Source organism: Photinus pyralis, unplaced genomic scaffold (genome assembly GCF_008802855.1).
Source record: "Photinus pyralis isolate 1611_PpyrPB1 unplaced genomic scaffold, Ppyr1.3 Ppyr1.4_LG5, whole genome shotgun sequence".
Classification (NCBI taxonomy): domain Eukaryota; kingdom Metazoa; phylum Arthropoda; class Insecta; order Coleoptera; family Lampyridae; genus Photinus; species Photinus pyralis.
In genome coordinates this window covers 35,875,655-35,896,517 of record NW_022170596.1, presented here as the reverse complement: position 1 = coordinate 35,896,517, position 20,863 = coordinate 35,875,655, and the positions used below count along the sequence as shown (strand labels likewise).

Here is a 20,863-nt window from a genome sequence, read left to right as displayed (position 1 = left end):
AGTATAAACAAACGTACCGGCCTGACAATACAAGCGGGTGTTATCGTTTTAAACTATTATGATCATGATCGTCAGTGTACACACAGAGTTATGTACCCGTGGCTAAATTTCACGAGAATGATTCTGTAGATTGCGCCTACTTAAAAATTAGTTTAAGTGAAGTGTTTAATAAAATTAACAATTTGAATTGCTCAACAGGTCCAGGTCCTGGTCCTGATAGCATATCAGCACTTTTCCTTAAAGAAACTGCATTTGTTATCTCTCCTCCCCTAACACTACTTTTTAATTATTCGCTTTCAACCGGCTACGTTCCCGATACCTGGAAAGTGAGCTATGTCACACCCATACATAAATCAGGCGACAAATCTAATATTCGTAACTATCGCCCAATTTCAATCTTAAATATAATTCCAAAAATCTTTGAAAATATTATAGTTGATAAAATCACCCCATTATTTAGCAATATTATAACTGAAGAGCAACATGGTTTTACGAAAGGCAGATCTACATGTACAAACTTGCTAGTTTACCAACAATATATTTAAAAGCGTTAGAGAACGGTCACTAAGTTGATGCAATATACACGGATTTTACAAAGGCGTTCGATAGAGTTAATCACCAACTCTTACTAAATAAATTATCAAGTTATGGCATAAAAAATCCGCTGTTAAACTGGTTTACTAATTATCTGTCAGGGCGTCAGCAAATAGTTAAAATAAAGCAATTTACTTCCTACGCAATACCAATAACTTCAGGAATTCCGCAAGGGTCACATGTAGGCCCGCTATTGTTTAATATTTTTATTAATGATATTTCTAGTTGTTGAAGAAATTCAAAATTTTTACTATTTGCAGATGACCTTAAGTTGTATTCAATTGTAAGGTCCGCTTCAGATGCCATAACGCTCCAATCTTCTCTAAATGAAGTCCTACAGTGGTGCCAAAACAATGATATGTGCCTCAACTTTTCTAAATGCTGTGTGATGCGTTTTCATCGAATCTCTAGGCCCTATCTGTTCAATTATATGATAGAGAATGTCTCTTTGTGTTCTGTTTCAACAATTGTTGACCTCGGTGTTACTCTTGACCCGGCCCTAAGATTTCATCAGCACATTAATAACTTAACTTCGAAAGCTCTACAAAAACTTGGTTTCCTGAAGTGCACTACGGCCCATTTTACACACATACAGACGATAAGGTCGTTGTACTGCTCGATAGTAAGGAGCAATATTGAGTACTGCTCTCCTGTTTGGTCCCCACACTTTGATAAGTACATCCATAGAATTGAGTCCATTCAACACAAGTTCTTAGATATGCGGCATTTAAATTAAAGATAGCAATACATAGTAACGATTTTTCTTATGAAGAAATACAGTGTATTTTGAACTTACAATCCTTAAGTACCCGTAGGAAGTTTGCAGATGTGTACATTTTATTTAAATTAGTTAACTCTGATATAGATTGCCCATACTTATTGTCACGCTTAAACGTTCCCTCCAGAACTTTACGTAATATACAATTATTCCATGTTCCCTTCCACAGAACAATGTACGGACAATACTCTCCTCTAGTAAGAATGTGCAATTCCGCAAATGTACTATGTACTAATATTAACTTTTTTGGTACTACATTTATCGAATTCCGAAGGAAGCTGATGTTACACAACGGTTAATCAGTATAATTTGGGTTTGTATTCTTTTTTACGTAGGTGTTTACTTAAGGGTTTTTAGAAACAATGAAATTTACCATTCCGTTTTTCAATATAATGCACTTGATTTTTATTTAAAATATTTTTTGTTAAGTTTATCATTATCAGTAATTTTGATTTATAGTCACACTTCGTCTTGTTATTACATTTTGCTATAGATATTATGTTTTGTATTTCTTTGTAAAAATGGTATTTTATGAGATAATGGAGTAGCAGAGTAAGCAATTAGCCTTAGTGAAAACGTTAACTGTTTATTATTTATTATTAACTTATTATTAACTGTCAACTACCTTAATTATGACAACTCTCACTCACTTGATCATAATGTACAATGTGACTCGCTATCCAGATTCCAACACTTCCCCTCGAGTCGCAGAGTGGTCTTTATCATATGACTTCATTCCCATCATTGTAACGCAATCCTCATGTTTATTTCGAGGAAGTCTTTTGGTTAAGATATCTGACAACATATTCTCTGTTGATATATGACCAATACTGATGATTCCATTTTTTAAAGCTTCGCGGATGAAATGATAACGGATGTCTATGTGTTTACTACGTGCATGAAATGTAGGATTTTCAGAAAGTTTGATAGCACTAAGATTATCGTTAAACATCTTCATCTTAGAAAGATCGTTCAATCCCAACTCCAAGAACATTTTTCTTAGGTAGATACCCTCTTTCAATGCCTCTGTCATTCCCATATATTCTGCTTCGGTTGAAGACAAAGCAACAGTTTTCTGTTTCTTGGATTCCCATGAAATGGGACCACCGGATAACATAAAAGTAAAACCAGTATATGAACGTCGATCATCGAGACAACCTCCCCAATCGGCATCAACGTAACCTGTCGGTCCGTCTTCGCTTGCACATCTAAAAATAATTCCAAGATTCATGGATCCTTTTAAATAACGTAAAACACGCTTTGCTGCGATCCAATGTGTTTTTGAGTAGCAATTATTGAATTGACTCAAATAACTTACAGTGTAGCTAATATCAGGTCTTGTAGCCATTGATAAATAATTCAAAGCACCAATTAATTCTCGATATGGTAATTTAGTTTCTTCAACACTTACAGGATTAACATTTTTCTGCAATTTCGTATTACAATCCATAGGCGTGCTCACAGGATTCGCATCACACATTCCAAAACGATCCAGTAAGTCGCATATGAATCCTCTTTGATGAACTTTAATTTCTTTTGCGGTTCTTTGGAATTCTATTCCTAAGCAATAACCTACTTCTCCAATATCCTTTACATCAAATATAGAGGAAAGTTTTCTAATCAATCCCTTAATATCTTCCAAATTTCGTGATGCGATAAGAATATCATCGACATACACGACGATTAAAATTGATTCTTGACCCTTCCCAATTTGATACAGACAGGAATCTCCGTTGCTTGGTTTTGCTCCGAAGCGCTGCAAAACTTCATCCAACTTAAAATACCATCTTCTTCCTGCTTGGCGAAGTCCATAGAGTGACTTCTTAAGTAAACACACCTTGTTACCTTTTTGTAATGATTCTATCATCTCTGCTGCTTTGTTTCCAATATTGGATTTATCTTCCCTGGAAATTTTGTACAGTATTTTATCCAATTGTTTTGGAGTTTCCATGTACAAAGTTTCTTCCAATTCTCCGTTTAAATATGCACTGACTATATCAAGTTGACGAAGGTGCATGTTGTAACGAGCAGCTAGTGCAGTAACCAACCTTACTGAACTAAGACGTGCAACCGGGGCAAATGTTTGGTTAAAATGAATGCCCGGTTGTTGACTGAATCCTTGTGCAACAAGTCTTGCCTTTCTCTTTTCTAGTGAACCATCGGCGTTGTATTTATTCCGCAGTACCATACGACTGCCAATAACTTCTTGGTCAACAGGTCGCTCAACTAATATCCATGTATCATTTTTTATTATGGACTTTATTTCGTTGGCCATGGCATCATACCATTCTTCTACTTCATCGCTATTTAACGCTTGATTCCATGTAACTTCAGCGGTTGATGCACTTTCAACTTCTGAAGAATTTCCTGTATCGTTCGAAATCATATGAAACACCTTCCGCGGTCTTCCCCTTAAACCTGTCTTCACCAAATAAGGTCTTCCTGGTCCGCGTTTCATTTCTTCTGTATTTGTGTGTTCTTGAGAAACTTGTAAGCCATTGATTTCTTCTTTCGCAATATGCTCCTCTTCAACTTCTTCAATTTCTTTAATTTCGACTAATACTTTATCCACTTCAAAAGTATTTTCCTTGTCCTCCTCAAAAAATTCTATGTACTGCTTTTCTGAATTAATGTTTCCTTCCAAGAACTTAACGTCTCTTGTAACTTCTACTTTCTTATCTTCCACCAACCAAACTCTGTAACCCTTGGTTTGCTCAGAGTAGCCGAGAAATATTCCTTGTTTACATCGGGCATCAAATTTTCCCTTACCAGGTTTCTTATGCAAGCAGAACACTTTACAACCAAATTCTTTAAAATTACTAACATCTGGTTTCTTACCATTCCAGACTTCATAAGGAGTTTTTCCATCTAAGCTTTTTGAAGGGCAGCGATTACGAATGTAGTTAGCACAATTGATTGCTTCAGCCCAAAACGATGGTGGTAAACCTGATTGAATCAGCAAACAACGTGCAGTGCTTACAAGAGTACGATTCTTCCTCTCTGCTATGCCGTTTTGTTGTGGGCAATAAGGAGCTGACAAACGTCGTACAATACCGAGTTGACTCAAAATTTTGTCCATTTCCTCGTTCTTGAATTCTGTTCCGTTATCTGACTGAAGACATTTTAATTTTCTGTCCTTTTGATTTTCTACTTGAGCTATAAATTCTTATGAGATAATGGAGTAGCAGAGTAAGCAATTAGCCTTAGTGAAAACGTTAACTGTTTATTATTTATTATTAACTGTCAATCTACATTAATTATGACAACTCTCACTCACTTGATCATAATGTACAATGTGACTCGCTATCCAGATTCCAACATATTTCCGTTAAATAAATAAATAAATAAATAAATGATCAAATAACCTGGGTATCGGAAACCGTAGATAATGGTTCCGAGTTTTCTGCACTACCACCTATCTAAACGGGGCTTTAGGTGAATGGGTACTAAACATTTTGTACACTGCTTGACCGTAGAAAGTCAGAGCGATGGTCACCTTCGCCGCTCTAGAAATCTGTTATTACACTGGCCGGTGTCTCACTTTCAGCAGAGATATACGTAACGTAAAGGTTTATCTGTGCTTTCAGCAATTTCTTCTGACGCAATAGGTTAAAATAGCCATTGGTAAACGTTTTTACTTTATTATTATTTTATTTTTATTTTTGATTTTTGTTTTTTGTCCTAAAGAAGTCCATACGAAATTGGTCGAAACGTTGACTTTTCGTTCAGCATTATTGACACGTTATTTCACTATCTTAACTAAAAACACACAAAAATTGTCCACTTCAGGAACCCCCATTTAAGTATTTGTCAACGAAATTATAGCATAATTGCCGTTCTATAAAGTTACATCATGGGTACCTCGTCTTGCATAACTACACCCTAGACATTAACCATTGGTATAGTTAATAATAACACTACGTACAAAGAAAAAACTGCTTGCTGATATTTTCACTGAACACAGACGCAATTAATCCCTTTGTAGCCTTTGGTATTTGATAGTTTGTAGGAACTTCAAGCTCAACTGCTGCAGTGTTTTCCAGATACCCCTTTTATTGTCCCAATGCCTATGAAACGTTAGCTAGACTGTCAACTCTTGTTTGTGTTTGATTTACACCCTCCAATAGCCTGTCTATAAAGAGACGTTGTGCTAAGTGAAGGATTCGATTCATTATAAATGGAAATTAATTGATATTATTACAACAGCTACGTCTTAATAAAGCTCCGCACGAGTACGAAACACATAAGCTGTGCTTTTTTTATTTCTGCAATAATTCAAAATGTAATAATGCAACCCTTGTTATAACGTCTAAGTATTTATCCCCTACAATAACTTCGGTACTTGGCATCCATTGTACTCTGAAAGCAATTTTCACTTAGTTATACTTTTGTTTCTATTTTCCACTTGGCTTGGTCAATAAGGGCTCTTGTTACTTTCATTTAGCGATCGATGCGACGAAAATTAAAAATAACCAAAATCGAGAATCTCCTTCACAACTCGGTTGTAATTACTTTTTTTTTGTAAGGCTTACAATACATGCACCGCCGATGTTTTCCAAGCGCTCGATTTATATTGAATGTAACTTTTGAAAAATGCCCCAAACATAAAGCAATATTTATTTCTAATATATATCATTGTCGATATCACAAAATACATATTTTCACATACGTGGCGACCTTCTATTTAGATAAACATTCGGCCTTCTTGAAAATATGAGCGTCTTTTGGTCAACGCCAGGAAATACAAGATTGTTATCAGATGACGTAGTGTCACACTTGGTCACTCGTGCCGTTTTATTTACTTACTCCTTACTTTATTTTAGTCGTTTCTGATAAACGGCACGAAGGGCGAGAATCAATTTATAACTGTTGCGTACCAACCAGTAACACTTCATATTCATTCTGTAAATTAGTGTAATACAGTAACTAACTGTCCACAAGGGTGAATATACAACATTTAATTTACCCTTATAAGCAATGCTCTATGTATAACAAATGTGAGCAGACGTATTTCGTATTTTGTTTCTAAAATTGCTCGTGAAATTTTCAAGGTGAATGCCATTACCAAAAGGAAATAATAAGACCAGTTTCACATTAGTCAGAATAATCAGTTATCAGGTGAAAGTGTCGTCACTCACAGAACAATCATTTTACTTTATGCAGTTTAATATTTGCGTTGTAATCGAACCGTTCATTTTCACCATCAGTTTTGTAGTTTCGTGCCTTTAAAAATGAAGAAAATTATCCAGGGTAAGTTCGCTCTGTAATTCAGCTTCACTTTCGAATACTGATATACCGAAATCCATTTGATTTAAATATGAACTAATTAGCGAAACGAGCAATTGATGTTTAATTCGGACACCATCTCAAATGTGAGTAACAAATTTCGGAATTTTGTAATACATAATCTTTGAGTAGCAAAATTCAGTGACCAGAAAATAATACCTGCTGTTTCATGGTTCGTACGCGTTGACTTTCACAAAAAGGGTTCAAGCTTGCCAGATCTGTTTCAAACTGATATTAACAAATTTAGCACCATAAGCGGCCTCTCCATAGTTGTTAACCCTGTGGAGAGAGCGGTAAGACAATCGACATTTTAAGCATTTTTTTTATGGTCTCTCTTTAAGACGTAATTTAAAAAAATCTAAAAAATTGAAGCTGAAAGTAAAAAAATGCAGTTTACTGATTAGAACATCGCGGTTAATGCTATAAAAAGCTTTAGAGAAATCCGTGTATTTGTTACGAATATAAATGTAGCGACCGGCATGCGGCATTTGATGTAAGATTGGAAAACATTTACATCCGCAATATTTCATGCTGATGGATGAATAGTAGCTCCAACTTCGGCATGCAGGCGTTCACGGGATACACTAGTCAAATTTTGAAAATTGTCACTCTAATTGCCCGAATTTCCTTCTTCACTCAATTCGAATTTTGGTTGCTAAATTAAATAATATCTACCATTTAAATGCCGCCAACCCTGAGAAGGGAATGAATTGCACCCCAAAAATTTTAAATGGGCAGGGGTAGTATACCACGATAACCATGTTCATTTTGTTGTCAGCACTGTTTTTATTTTCCAAATCCGATTAGTAGTTCCAAAAGAAACTCCATTTAAATGGATTTGCAAGAGGAACTTCCTAACAATACCAATTATTCAAAATTACAGAAAAAAATTTATTTATCACTTTATTACGTGTTCGAACTCTCCTAGCAAACTTATGTGGCCCATCACCGGTTCATTCATTCGCCTTTCTCATCTATCTCCTGTGCTTCCTTGCTTTAAGTTTTTTTCTCGGCACTTTCCTTCCCCATATTTCTAGATTTTTTTTGTTCTGGTTTGGTAAGAGACCACATTTCCGCTATGTTACTATTGGCCGCACTACTGTCATACGCTCTTCTGAAATCGATAAGGACTAAATCCAGCAGCAGGTTTACGCTCGTAGCTATTTGCTATTAGCTGTTTGAACACAAAAATTTGGTCGGTTACAAATCTGCTTGCCCGAAACCATAGTCCCCTATTAAGTTTTCTGCTATTTTCGATAACTTTCTACGTACACAGTTTCTCTGATCTGGTTACATCTGCTATATCTTATGTATTGGGCACAGTATTGCTTGTGACCAGTCTTTTAGCATTTGTTCAGCAGTCCACCCCTTCTATTAATTTGTACAACCTCTTATCCAAAGTTTCGCTTCCAAGCTTTAGCAATTCTGCTACCACTCCGTTCTCCCCCGGGTTCGTATTATTATTCAAGTGGTTTATTTCCTCCCTCGTTTCCTTCTCTGTGGATGCTTGTATCCGTCCTTCCTTCTGATCTCCTCTTCCTTCTCGTTCGTATTCCTCCATGCCTGTTTCCTCATTATTGTCCCCTAGGATTTCTCTGATGTATTTCAGCCTAGGTTTGAGCCATCTGCTCAAACTTTATTATGTGTCTCCCAAAGGCTTCCATCTTTGTCTGTAGTATAAGGGTTTAGCCTTTTTGCTTATTTTACCTTTTTTGCTTCTTGCTAAAAATGTGTCCTTAGTGTTGAAGTTTTCCTCAACTGCTGTATTTCTTCTTCCATTTTCTTCCTCTTTCCTTCTCTGCATATATTTGTAGTTTCTTTTCTACCCTCTTCATATCTTATCTTATTTTCGCGGGTCTTCCTAGCCATCATCTCCATCCTGGTTTGTTTCTCGTTTCAATAGCTTTTCTGTATTCCTCGTCTCATTTCATCCCATTTTAACGGTTACCTGATAAACATTTAAAATGACTCTGCAAATCCATTTTTGTCTGATCGGATTTGAAAAGTGCTGAAAACAGAATGAACATTCCTTTTGAACTATCCAACGTTTACCACTCCTTCCCATTTAAAATTTTTGGGGTTCAAGTCACTCCAAGAGTCACCCCCTTCCCGGACTTGAAGTTTTATTTATATTTTTTTATTTATTGTCTCTCTCTTGTTCTGGGTCCTCAACAGGCTTTCGCCCAATTACAGAGTGACCCGCATAATCCTTTTTAGAGGTGCCCCTGCAGAAGAGTTGTTCTATACTACTCCAATATATACTACCTTATGAATTAGCACAAAATTTGTATTAAATTAATTGAGTTATTTACCATTAAATTACCATTAATTTACAAAGAAATTTCGAGAAAAATGTATTCTGACAGAAAAATTTCACGTTGCTAAAAAGGTATGTACTGCTACTGCGCCCTACGTAAGTTTATAAAATTAACTACCACATTTTAATTGGTTATATACAAGATAATTTTTCTTCAACATTTTCCGTTTTCAGTAGCGTCTGTTAAGTCTAATTTTCCAGCGAATAACTTCAAAGTTGTAATTTTAACCGCAGATATATATTTTCCATTTAGGCTGTCAAAGCTAAAGTCGAGTCTAAATTAAAATGAAAACGGACCTTGTTAATCTACGTATGCCGCGTGAAGTGTTAAGATGGAGCTCATAATTGTACCACTATTACAATTATTCAATTTACATACTAATTTCAAGTTTTGGGGAGCTTGTACAGAGTTGAATTAAAAGGACAGGAAAATACATCAATTGAATTACAGTGACATTCTCGCAATATCATTTTGATAAAAAATGAGCTGCGTATATAATAACGAAATTCTAAAAAATCTAGACCTATGCTGGCAGCGGCAAGGCAGTCATGATTCCAACATTGTGCCAGAATTGGCCGGCATTGGCGATGAATGCACCCTAAAGACCACTCAGCTTCTCTTATTGCGTTACTCCATTCTACTAGCTCCCTGTTCTTTGTTAGGTTTTTTTTTTGCTGATTTCCGCTTTTCTTGTAACCCTTTGAACGTCAGATACGCGTTTATGGTGTATTGTGTTTCGAGATAATGTCATAAAAGAGAAATATAATAGATTTTGGACTTTTCTAAAATTGAATTTCGCCTCTTTCTGCGTCGAACTTCTGAAATTTTCCTTGTAATTTTAATGTTAATTTACTGCCTAATAAATAACCAAATTGTGTAAATTAAGTCTGCTAACACAATTACGAAGCAGATAATTAGAATACCCTAAATAGATCAGAACGTCATTAAGACCGCTTATAAGATTTAATAAGGAAAACATTAAACTGGGTATAATCGGAAAATCTAACCCTCCACCAATGCACAACGTTAATTTATTTACATAATAACATCTTAATTAGACGAAAATGGCTAAAATTTCAGCTTTTTCGGAAAAAATTGTAAAGATGAGACGGTTAACGTTAAGTGCATGCAGCATATTACAAGATTTTGTGCAGCATGCTGCAGCCACTTCTACTTCTGAAAGTGGCTCTGATTTATGGTTCATTTAGAGCGTAATCGTGCTGTATTTCCCAACAACGCAAACTTATAATTAGCATATGTAAACTTTGTACAATTTCTATAACGGATGCCAAGACTGGAAAACTTTTTAATTGTTACAAATTGCCTAAGTTAAATAACTTTGTAATTAAGTCATTCTAGTTTTGCGTTAGTTAACTGAAGGAAAACAAGATGTTTCCCCTTTTAAGATTAAACGATGCAATATAGATAGGGAGGCGCTTTTTTCCTTTTCAAAGATGCGTCGGAAAATTTACTTTTGAACTTGTTATACTCATCATGGACTTCGCAGTTTTCAAGAACGTCTTTGATGCCGTCATAAACGCACAGATTATACAGGGTCTTAATTAATTACTGAGACCCACGTGACTGCAGGTGGTTAGGCAACTAAAAATGCGCGAGTGGTAATCCTGATTTTTTTCCCCTAGGAAAGTTACTACTGAAGCCCAGTAATATTTGAAGGCCGAAATAAGTATTTTAGAGAAACACGAAATATATTGTACTATTTATTGTTACAAAAGGTGCTCAAAGTGGCCACCGTTCACTTCCAGGCACAAATTCACTCTACGCTTCATATTTTCAAATACACGTTCGAGTTCATCTTGCGTCACATCGTTTATTTCTTGTCGTATCGCCCTTTCCAATTCTTTGAGTGTGTGCAGTCGATTTTTAAATATATTATTTTTAATTCGTCCAAACAAAAAGTAGTCCAATGGTGTGAGATCAGGACTTCTTGGAGGCCACAAACCAGTGCTTATAATTCGATCGCCATAAAATTCTTGGAGGTATCTAAGCGTTTCGTTAGCGGTCTGCCTGTTGACTTCCCTTTGCAAATGCAGTGCTTGTTTTCATATCGTGTTATTAGACGTGACCTGTGGTTCTTAAATACATCGTAGTCGATATTAACATCAGGGTTCTCTTCGGAAAACTGTTCAATGCACGATTGCAGTGAATACTCCAAGTTCCATCAGGATTTCGGTTACCACTGCGGAAATGTGCCATTAAAATAAAAGCATCTTGCTCTGGTGTGAACACCATCTTCCTACAGCGATACACTAAAAATTCAAAATAACTTAATGACAATTCTCCTTAAAAAATTGTTAACTTACATCAGAATAACTTCGTAGCGTTAAGAGCTCTGAAAAGAACTGTTTTGGCTGTTGATTTAAGATAATGTTAAGAAATTCGAAAAAAACGGTAAACACAAGCAAAGATTGACAGGAGGTGAAATAAACAAATATGCAATTTGGGTATTTTGTTTTAACCACGATACACGTTTTAACCAACTGTCCGTGTCTACCAACATAAAGAAAAAATATTTAAAGCGGGAAATTTAAATTTGGTCACGTGGGTCTCAGTAATTGATGAAGACCCGGTATTTCATTTGATACTCTTGTTATTATCGTGCCTCTCTTTCGCTCGCAACCAGATAGTTTGAGAGTTCCCAAACATTCCTAGTATTAAATCCCTTGGGAAAAATGACTAGACAACTTTCCGTGTTCTCACATAAGCAGGATACGCATCCTTGCAAAGATAGCCGCCCTTAAGATTAGTAGAAATGGAACGTTCCCATCAAAATTAATGCGAATATGCCATTTCGCAATTTTGATTAGAGGAATTGTACGAAATTTCGTAGCCGAAATGTTCGCCTCCAAGAAAACCTATCCCACGTTTTTTCGTTTCCTCCCCGTTTCGCTCCCGAAAAGTGTATCCTCAGTATATCGAACGACGTAGTTTCTTCATTAAGTTTTCAAATTCTGTTTTCAGTAATAGGAACACAATGGTGAAGGGACTAACTGATTACATTTTGGTCATTTGGACCTTCTGTCCGTTCGTCGCATTAAGAACTTTTTAGAGAATTTAATAAGCTATCGTATGATGTAATAATATACAGGGTGTTCCATATAAAAAGTCACATTTTATCTAAAAATGTTGTTTCGTTTTTTTAATTACAGATTTGGATTCAGTAGAAAATATACACAATTTGGTAATTTAACCGCTTTTCTATTTTGTAACTACAACAACAAAGTTAATAATAGCGTTGACTTAATTTGAAACAGACTGTATAGTAGAAACAAAAACTGAAAAATGTACGTATCTGCGCAAGAGCATTCTAACCTTATTTGTTTTGAAATTGGGCTCGCGTATGCATTAAGGGTAAGTAATATCTCTGGACACAGTCAAACACAAAATAATTTGTTCTTTTTTGTCAGCAAAGGTGCCATCTAATGATGGAAACAAGTGAATGTATTTGGTGTGCACTAATGATAGCAGCTTCCCTTTCGAAATGCGTGTTAATTGTCTGCTGGTGATCACACCTTTGCTGTAGAAAAATATTTATTTTTTGTGGTTGACTGTGTACAGAGATTTTACCCCTTTTGTAAAAACGTATACTGACAATCTAGGGTCATTTCCTAAAACAACCATGGGGCACTTTTTACTTTTGGAACGGTACTTTTCATAGAGAAAACCGACTGTTTTAAATCTTTCTATAATCGTGTTTTATTTTAAACATCATGGTTTTTTTAGATTCCAAGTGTCAAAAAACCTTTTTTGGAAGAATTTTTGTCTAATTATTGATTATGGGAAAAGGTTTCAAGAAAGAAAGAGTACGGTTCTACAAATTTGAATGGGTTTTTTCTAATGAAACCTATTTAATTCTTGATGTGGTATAACAAAATGTGTTAAAACTTCACGCGAACTGTAAAAAATGTTTTTTTTTGTTTTCTGCACCTATAAAAATACACATTCTTTTCGATTAATGGAATGGTATTAGGAGCAATGGAGAAACTCAACAAAGTGCATATAAAATAAGGGTGGTAGTTTTTATTACCTAGCGATTTTCTAAAAAATCTGCCAATTTACTGTACAGTAATACAAATTTTCCCCTTTAGATTAATGGAATGGCGTAAGAAGCAATAGAGGAATTCGATCAAATGAACTACAATATCGCTAAGTTTTTTGAGTGAATTATTTTTGAAAGAACTGTCAATTGAGTATAAAGTGGTACATATTTCTCCCTTTAGATTATTGAAATGGCATAAGAAACAATGAAAGAACCCAGCCAAGTGGATGAAAAGATAGGGGACACTTTTTTATTAATGATTTTTTTGAAAACTGTCAATTGATCGTAAAGTATTACTCATTTCTACCTTAGATTAATGAAATGGCATAACAAACAATGTAAGATTTTAACCAAATGAACGAGAATTTTTGTACTAATTCTTTTTCAACAGGTGTGAGGTGTCAATTGATTCTAAAGTAATACACGTTTCTCCTTTCAAATTAATGGAATGGTGTAAGCAGCAGCGGAAAACTCAGGCCATACGTGGGCGGAATCGAGGGTGAGATTTTGTTTACCAATGATTTTTTTAAACTGCCAATAGAGTAAAGTCCCCTTTTAGGGAATGGCATAAGAAACAACGGAGAAAGTCAACCAAGTGAACGGGAACGGAGAAAGTCAACCAAGTGAACGGGAATATCAGTGAGTCTTGTACAAATGATTTTTTTTAACTGTCAATTGTGTGTAAAGTAATAATACACTTCTGTCTTTTTAAATTAATGGAATATTTGCAGTGGAACACTAAGGTAAGTGGGCGGAAACATAGGTGAAACTTATTAATGATTTTTTTTAAACTGCCAAGGTAGTGTGACGCACTTTTACACATTTCTCTTTTTAGGCTAATGGAATGACACAAGAAGCAGTGAGAAAATTCGACCAATTGAACGGGTATATCGGTGAGTCTTTTCTACCAATGATTTTTTCAAACACTGTCAAATGAGTGTAAAAAATACAAAACGGAATGGTAAGAATGTAAGAGGCAATGAATACTGTTACGATCTTATCGAGAGAAGCCATTTTAGGAAGATCAAAGTATAGTAAAGACTGCGTTAAATTAATGGTCTTCAAATTAGTTTTATTATTTTACTGATATCATGGCGAATGCGAATCAAATGTTCGTGCAACTCGAAAATCACGATGTCTGTTATTCCAGTCATCAAAATATCCGAAATACAATGTTAAATACGTGTTAAGGGAGGTCTATCAGATAAAATACGACTTCATTTTTACTTTTTAAACAACAGGTTTTCATTGATACCAATTTTTGTAAGTTTTCGGCAATCATTTTGCACCAACAGTAAAAATTCTTAATCTGTCTCCATTAAAAAAGTATTAAGAACTTGAAGTAGAATTTTGTGTTCTCTTAACTTTCAAATTCAAATTTGGCACCAAAGAAAATTGCCGACAGATCGGAACAAAAATTGCCGATACAATATGAGAAGTGTAGCCTCCTCATATTTCTACAATGTAATTTTAATTGTGGGAAGATCATATCAAGGACTCTATTAGTCTACGGAAGTATCAGAACTCTTGACTAGAATTATAAGTTCGCAATCTCCATATGCACGCAAAATATTTACTAGATACCCCTAAATTATTATCAAAACGTTTGTAGTCGAATAATTTCCATCTCCAGTGATTTCGCCGTTTTGCGTCAGATATAGGTACCTACAAGCACTTCTCGTCCTTTAATCAAATTCATTTGGACAACTAAAAAGGCAAGGTAGTGAATTTTAACACGTATGCTTATTTTGGTAGTTCGAATACAGTAAAAAAAATATGAATGCTAGATTGAATTGAGTACAAAGTAGTGTTATAAAGTTGCGATTCGTATCACGTGTGTGCCCAATCAAGATACAAAGCGGAAAATTTGCACGTGATCCACAGTGAGCGGGTGGAGGAAAATACATCAATTTCTATTTGAAAAGGCGCATACATATTCATACAATACACAAAGGGACTTTTCTGTTATGGAATAATATTAATACTAGTAGATAACTAAACAAAAACAAACCTAGCGCCTAATAAATATTTCATTGCTTTTTCTCTGCTTTATATTAGCGGGAGATAATCTACGCACATCAAACCCCTTTATTCGTACTAATTGAAAGATCCATACATAAAAATCAATTTGACCAAACGAATGGGGTGTTATCTTTTTCGAGGGGTAGGCAAGTACTTATGTTCAGCTTACAATCATACAAGGGGGGGCGTTAGTAATGTAATGGGAGAAGCTGATTGAGGGGTAAAAATGATAAAATGCGGAAAACAAGTGCTTTTCGGTGAACATGAATTATGTGCGCTTGTAGTTACAGTCTCATTAAAAGTTATATTTGTTTTGTAGTAAGCGAAAATTCTAATAGGTAGAAAAAGCACTTTGGCGCCCTCAGTTGCTTTTCTTGGACCCTAATCTGTAAATCCGGATAGCATCGTTCGCCATAGATTATGTCGATTTTGACAAAAGTGTGTTGTAAATTACAGTTAATGTTTAAATTTTTTGTTCAAATATATAGTGCACAAGTTTTCCCGTGCAAGTCGGAATGGCCGCGAGATAAAGTCAGAAATTCCATAAAAAATCCCTGCTTAAACTGCAATTTCCGAGTCTAACCCCAAATTTGTGAGTTTAAGTCGTGTTTTCCAAGGTAAAGTCGAACTTCCCTAGATTACGATGAAACTTTCAGAGCTTAAGCAGGGATTTAGCATGTTCGGGTCTAAAATCGGAATATCGGATTTAACCCGGAAATCATAAGAATATTGACTGCAGTAACTAAACATTCATTACAATAATCGCATTTATCTCATCATTATCTGCTTCAACGTGTAATTCCAAAAGGTCATGAGATTTTTGTGGAAATTACCCGATAAATGCGTTATAAAGTGTGTTAGGTGAAGTTATACAGAATTAATAAACTGAAGAGTCGATGCAAATAACCAACTGGCACGCGAGGTAATTTTGCCATAGTAATAAGGGAATTATGAATTCATGATAATTACCTAAAGAGTGTATACAAAAATCCGGAACGTTGGATATCAACATCATTAATCTATTATTTAGTAATAGTGCGGAGCCGTTCATGCCGAATTTGTTGTTAATTCAATATTTAAGAAAGTTTGAAGTGTATTGAGTTAGACACTAGACTATAAATTAACTGCCAGTTTGATATTCGATGCTAATTAGATAATGCCCCATCTCTATTAGAACTCGTTGTACTGGATTAATTAATTCTAAATTTGAAATTTTGGTTATGATTACCCCAATGATTCATTATAAAGCCTATTGGGATGCAGTAATTAATTATGGCATTCATGTGCGATGTAATTAGCCGAAAATAGTATATTAAGATACAAGTGTATAATCAAGTCTTTAAAGCACGCGCAACGAGTTTAAGGGCACGACGCAAAGCGGAGTGCCTTTAACGTTGCAAGTGCTTTAAAGAGCAATTATACACGTGTATCTTATAGTATTTTTTATTATACCTGCAGTATAATTTAAAAATAGGAAATACAATGAAGTCATATTGACGTTATACTCGAATACATGTCTAATTAAGTGGGCTGGGTTTTCGTAATTTCACGATTGCCATGGAAATGTCACTTGACGTTTGCTTATAAAAATCATCGTCTTTGGAATAAAACGATTTCCGTTGAAAAAGATAGTACACCGCCAATTAAATCGCTTGTTGTAAAATCTAAACAAACGTTGGTAGGTGTAAAATCCCAATCCAGTAAAGCCTATTATCAAGCATTATGAAAAGTTGTTTCCATGGATGAATAGGAAGTTACTTACGAATAAAGGCTTAAATGCATCGATAATGCTGGCATGTATGAAGGAAATGTCAAAGGTATTTAAATCTTCTATCTTTTGGTGCATTCATTCAAAACTTCAAATATTGTTGCGACTAAAAAGTGGAACAGATTTGGAAGCATATACCCTAAATTGAGCGCGTTTGTGGAAGCTTAAACCAAAGGATAGGTACAAGCCAAAGCAATGTTCTGCATTTACAGAAAGCGACCTAAGAGGATTTTTTATTTCAACCCCAGATGACAGTTTCAAAAGTCATATCATACTTGAAGTATCATTACCTAGCAACTTTAAAGCACGTGTGTTTTAAAGGCCTTTTTTCGCACGCATTTGAGTGTTTTAAACGGAGATTGTGATTCAGGTATAATAAAAAAATAATTATAAAGTGCATTCAGGGAATAATTCACTGATGAATGTATCTTCAATTGTATTCTGGTGGGTTGGCCAAATTTTGTAGTGCATGAAACCCAAAAAAGGAGATTTTTTATAAAGCATTAGACAATGGGCAATTCCTTTAACGTATAAGTTTACCAAGAAAAAAACTCAATACAAAAAAGTCAATTATAAACGGAATAATACTATTTACTTCACAAAAATTGATTTTCCGAAAGTAAAAATCCTCCACAGTTTTCTCATTATTGGAGAATTATGGAGCGCTCCTCAGGAAACCAAGACTTAACCAAACAAGTACAAATTGTGCACAACCCCTGTGCAGATAAAGCGCATTTTTTTAAAATTGAAATGGCTTAGTAAATGGGAGGTTATCTTATAAGGTAGTAGCATACTATATTTATCGATGTTTAGTTTCTTGGTAGATGGGGAGGAGGCACATAAACATTTATGCGTCTATTTTGTATTGCAATAATTTCTTTAAATCGTTCCTCAAGACTTCACCCATACCTTCCAGTAGTTGCTGCTATATTATATAATGCATATCAAGTGATATGAATTTCAATTTTTGAGGTGGAGGTGCAGGTGGTTGGCGCCTAGGTAGGGGCTATAATAGCGTGTTCAAATGGGTTCCCATTTCATTCTACCGAAATGGCTTTGACTTTTTTTTAATCTTGTTAAATGTTTGCCTTACATTCGTGTAACATGCACATATATGAAATATTTCGCTATTTAAAAAATGCATAATGCATATCGATTAGTTATTTGTAAAACGGGACGCAATCAAGCGCCTGTATAAAAAAACTTCACTTATAATTTTATTACTTATAATTTCACTAATATGAACTGAAAAGTGAATTTACAATCTGAAAGCGACAAAAATTAGTTATATTACAACTTGGAAACGCTTAAAAAATGCTATTAATAATTTTTCTTCATATAACTTATTTTAAATAACATCGTGACAAAATGGTATTCAAACAATTTGGAAGATTTGTCATGGCATTGTCCCGAAAGTATACAATATCAATTTAAAGCCCTTTCAGCGTTTTTCATCTTAAATCCCGTTATTTAATACATGAATATTCATGACGTTAGTTACGTTCCTATTCATAAAACTTTTAACCGTTTTATAAATTTAGCGCATAAAAGATTTTTTCCCTTAAATCTCAATAAAGATGCGAGAATTACAGACGTAGAATTAGGTGGTATTGAAGCCGGTGCTTGAAAATAGCGCAATTGTCGCTTAAATTTTTTCATTTGAACATTTTTAGCCTAATTGTATTTGGGAAAGTGGCACTAAAACTTTCCGTAAATATTTGAAGGAAAGTTAAGGGATATATTACGCTTTATTTGTGTATGCGTATCGTACGCCCTTTTGGAATGGCCGTTCGTTCAAGTGCGACATGATACATTGACAAACAATGGATGGTTAAATAAATAACTATTGAAAATCGTTGTAAATGTGGAACCGCTGGAAGACGCTACATAAAGACACTTTAAAAAGCGTATACAAAAACATAAAACTTTTGTAAATTTACACTTAATTTTACGTATAACTCAGTTTTCCTTTTATAATCGAGTTTATCTTAAAAACTTTCTGAAGATGTGCTTGTATTTTTTACTTTCTATTTTTCAAACACACAATTTGCAATTTCTGCAATTCAATTTACTTTTGTACGTCTTTACTTGCATGACAGTATCTGCCATTGTATGTTTCTTGTCGTAATGTAAATTAGGACGGTATTTAAAATGTAGATTCCTTTTCGATTGTAACTTTGTCAATGGCTATCATTTCTGATCAGACTGTTCCTATCAGTACTAATTAATGAACTTGTATCGATAATTAATAGTCAAATTCATTTGTTTTCTTACTATTTTTTTAATCTTTGGGTAGTAGGAGACTTCTTTTGATTCAACTGAAACGCTCTTCGGGTGGGTCAATATACAAACATGCGCCAGGTTTAGTGAAAGAAGTTGAATAAATCTGGAAACGTTACCATGAATGAATCAAACGACTGTACGGACTTGTTTTGACAGAATATCAAATTTTACTTATAAATCTCAGATTTACTCTTGAAGGAATTACGGTTAGAAAATAGATATGACTCTTTCGATTCCTTGGGTTATGGAAAACATACATTAAACATTAATACGCCATTAATGTTTCTTTTTCTCAACTCTCATTCTGAGCTGAGCACCGTCCGTAGTTATATGGATCATATAAATCACAGTGATAACTGATCACAAAAATTACATACTAAAATAAAATGCCAAATTTCAAATTTTTATTTTCTGCTATTTAAAAGATATTTAATAAAAGTGAAATGCCAAAAGGTATCGATTTATACAGGCTGTTTCACTCAAACAATTACTTAAAAGTTTTCAGGGTCTCATTGATACATTAAATTGAAAATTTGCATACCAACATAGTTTTTCATGATCTATCGAAAGAAAATATTATCATGTTGTTTCACTTTCGGTTTTACGGGATGTGGATAGCCACTTTCATATTTCATATTTATTTATTTCCCTTTCAGATTACACAAGTTATTCAAGATTTTTCAAAATTTTTTACGCTTGACTGCTATTCTTGAGGGGCCTGTCCCTAACTTGAAAACCAAAAAAATAAATTAAACTCAAATCAAAAAATACACAAAAAATGAATTAGTATTAGAATAGAATGGAATAACGCTTATATGTGCCATTGTGACGAAAAAAACACATTAACACAAATTTTTTGTCATGTGATACACAAACGAAGGCCTTCGACAAATCTAAAAAAATCGCCTTGAAAAATTCCCCCCTTTCGAAGCTTTCTAACATATAATTTACAAAAGCTGTGACAGCCTGATAGCATCGGCAGGTTTCAAAAAATGGGTTGCGCATACGCAAACGTAACTTTATTATTTTTGTAGACCACTTTTTCTGAAATGTTAGCTGAAGATGCGTCTTACAAAAACGAATTGAAAACACACATCGAAGAATAGATCGTGTAAAAGCATAACAGAACTTTTTTAGCAGGCAGATTTTTCCATTTCATTTCATTTCATTTCATTTTATTATTTGTGATCTATACAATAGTATTTTCACACGTCATCAGGTTCAATTACATAATATTTTAAAAAAAAGACAAAGGACACGAGAACATGATCACACAAAGTACTGTTGCTTTTAAAACTTAAATGTTATCAAATTTATCTTTTAAAAATTCTTCATAAGACTAGATAGCTTTTCGTTTAAGGTAACTATTTACAAAGTTTTTAAATGCGTGCAAATCTAAATAATTCCGAAATTTTAACGGGAGGTGCTTTTCAAATAACGATTTTGCCGAAATGGCTGGAAACGAATTTAGCTGGGCTAACTAATTTTTTCAGAAAAAAGATTATTTATGCGGAAATGCGCTTTTCGTTTACGATTACTGTTGTAATAACTTGTATTCAATGCTTTTACAAAATTTTCGTGTAAACCTGCAGGATTTTCTTAAATTTTGAGTCAAACCTGCAACATTTATATAATCTATTCTAAACTAGTGCCAAAAAATAGCTACGACGATTTTAAAATTCCTTTAAAAATGGTCAGTTGGGGAATCACTTATAGCAGGATGGAATCGCATCACTTTTCCTTATAGTACAGTC

The 20,863-nt window shown here is 34.5% G+C and overlaps 3 long non-coding RNA genes across 3 annotated transcripts in view; 2 read left to right on the top strand and 1 right to left on the bottom strand.

The window, feature by feature from the left end:
- Positions 1–6,329: 6,329 nt before the first annotated feature.
- On the top strand, positions 6,330–13,642 carry LOC116170909. The gene is made up of 4 exons (XR_004145343.1): positions 6,330–6,622; positions 13,086–13,374; positions 13,428–13,535; positions 13,596–13,642. It is a non-coding gene; the product is annotated as an uncharacterized LOC116170909 (long non-coding RNA).
- LOC116170908 lies at positions 10,685–11,371 on the bottom strand. The gene is made up of 2 exons (XR_004145342.1): positions 11,301–11,371; positions 10,685–11,246 (listed from the first exon to the last, which is right to left on the bottom strand). It is a non-coding gene; the product is annotated as an uncharacterized LOC116170908 (long non-coding RNA).
- LOC116170910 overlaps positions 13,641–20,863 on the top strand; it is a 52,361-nt gene continuing 45,138 nt past the window's right edge. Inside the window, exons 1-2 of the long non-coding RNA XR_004145344.1 lie at positions 13,641–13,675; positions 13,872–13,929. This is a non-coding gene — a long non-coding RNA (uncharacterized LOC116170910). The remainder of the gene's footprint in view (positions 13,676–13,871; positions 13,930–20,863) is intronic.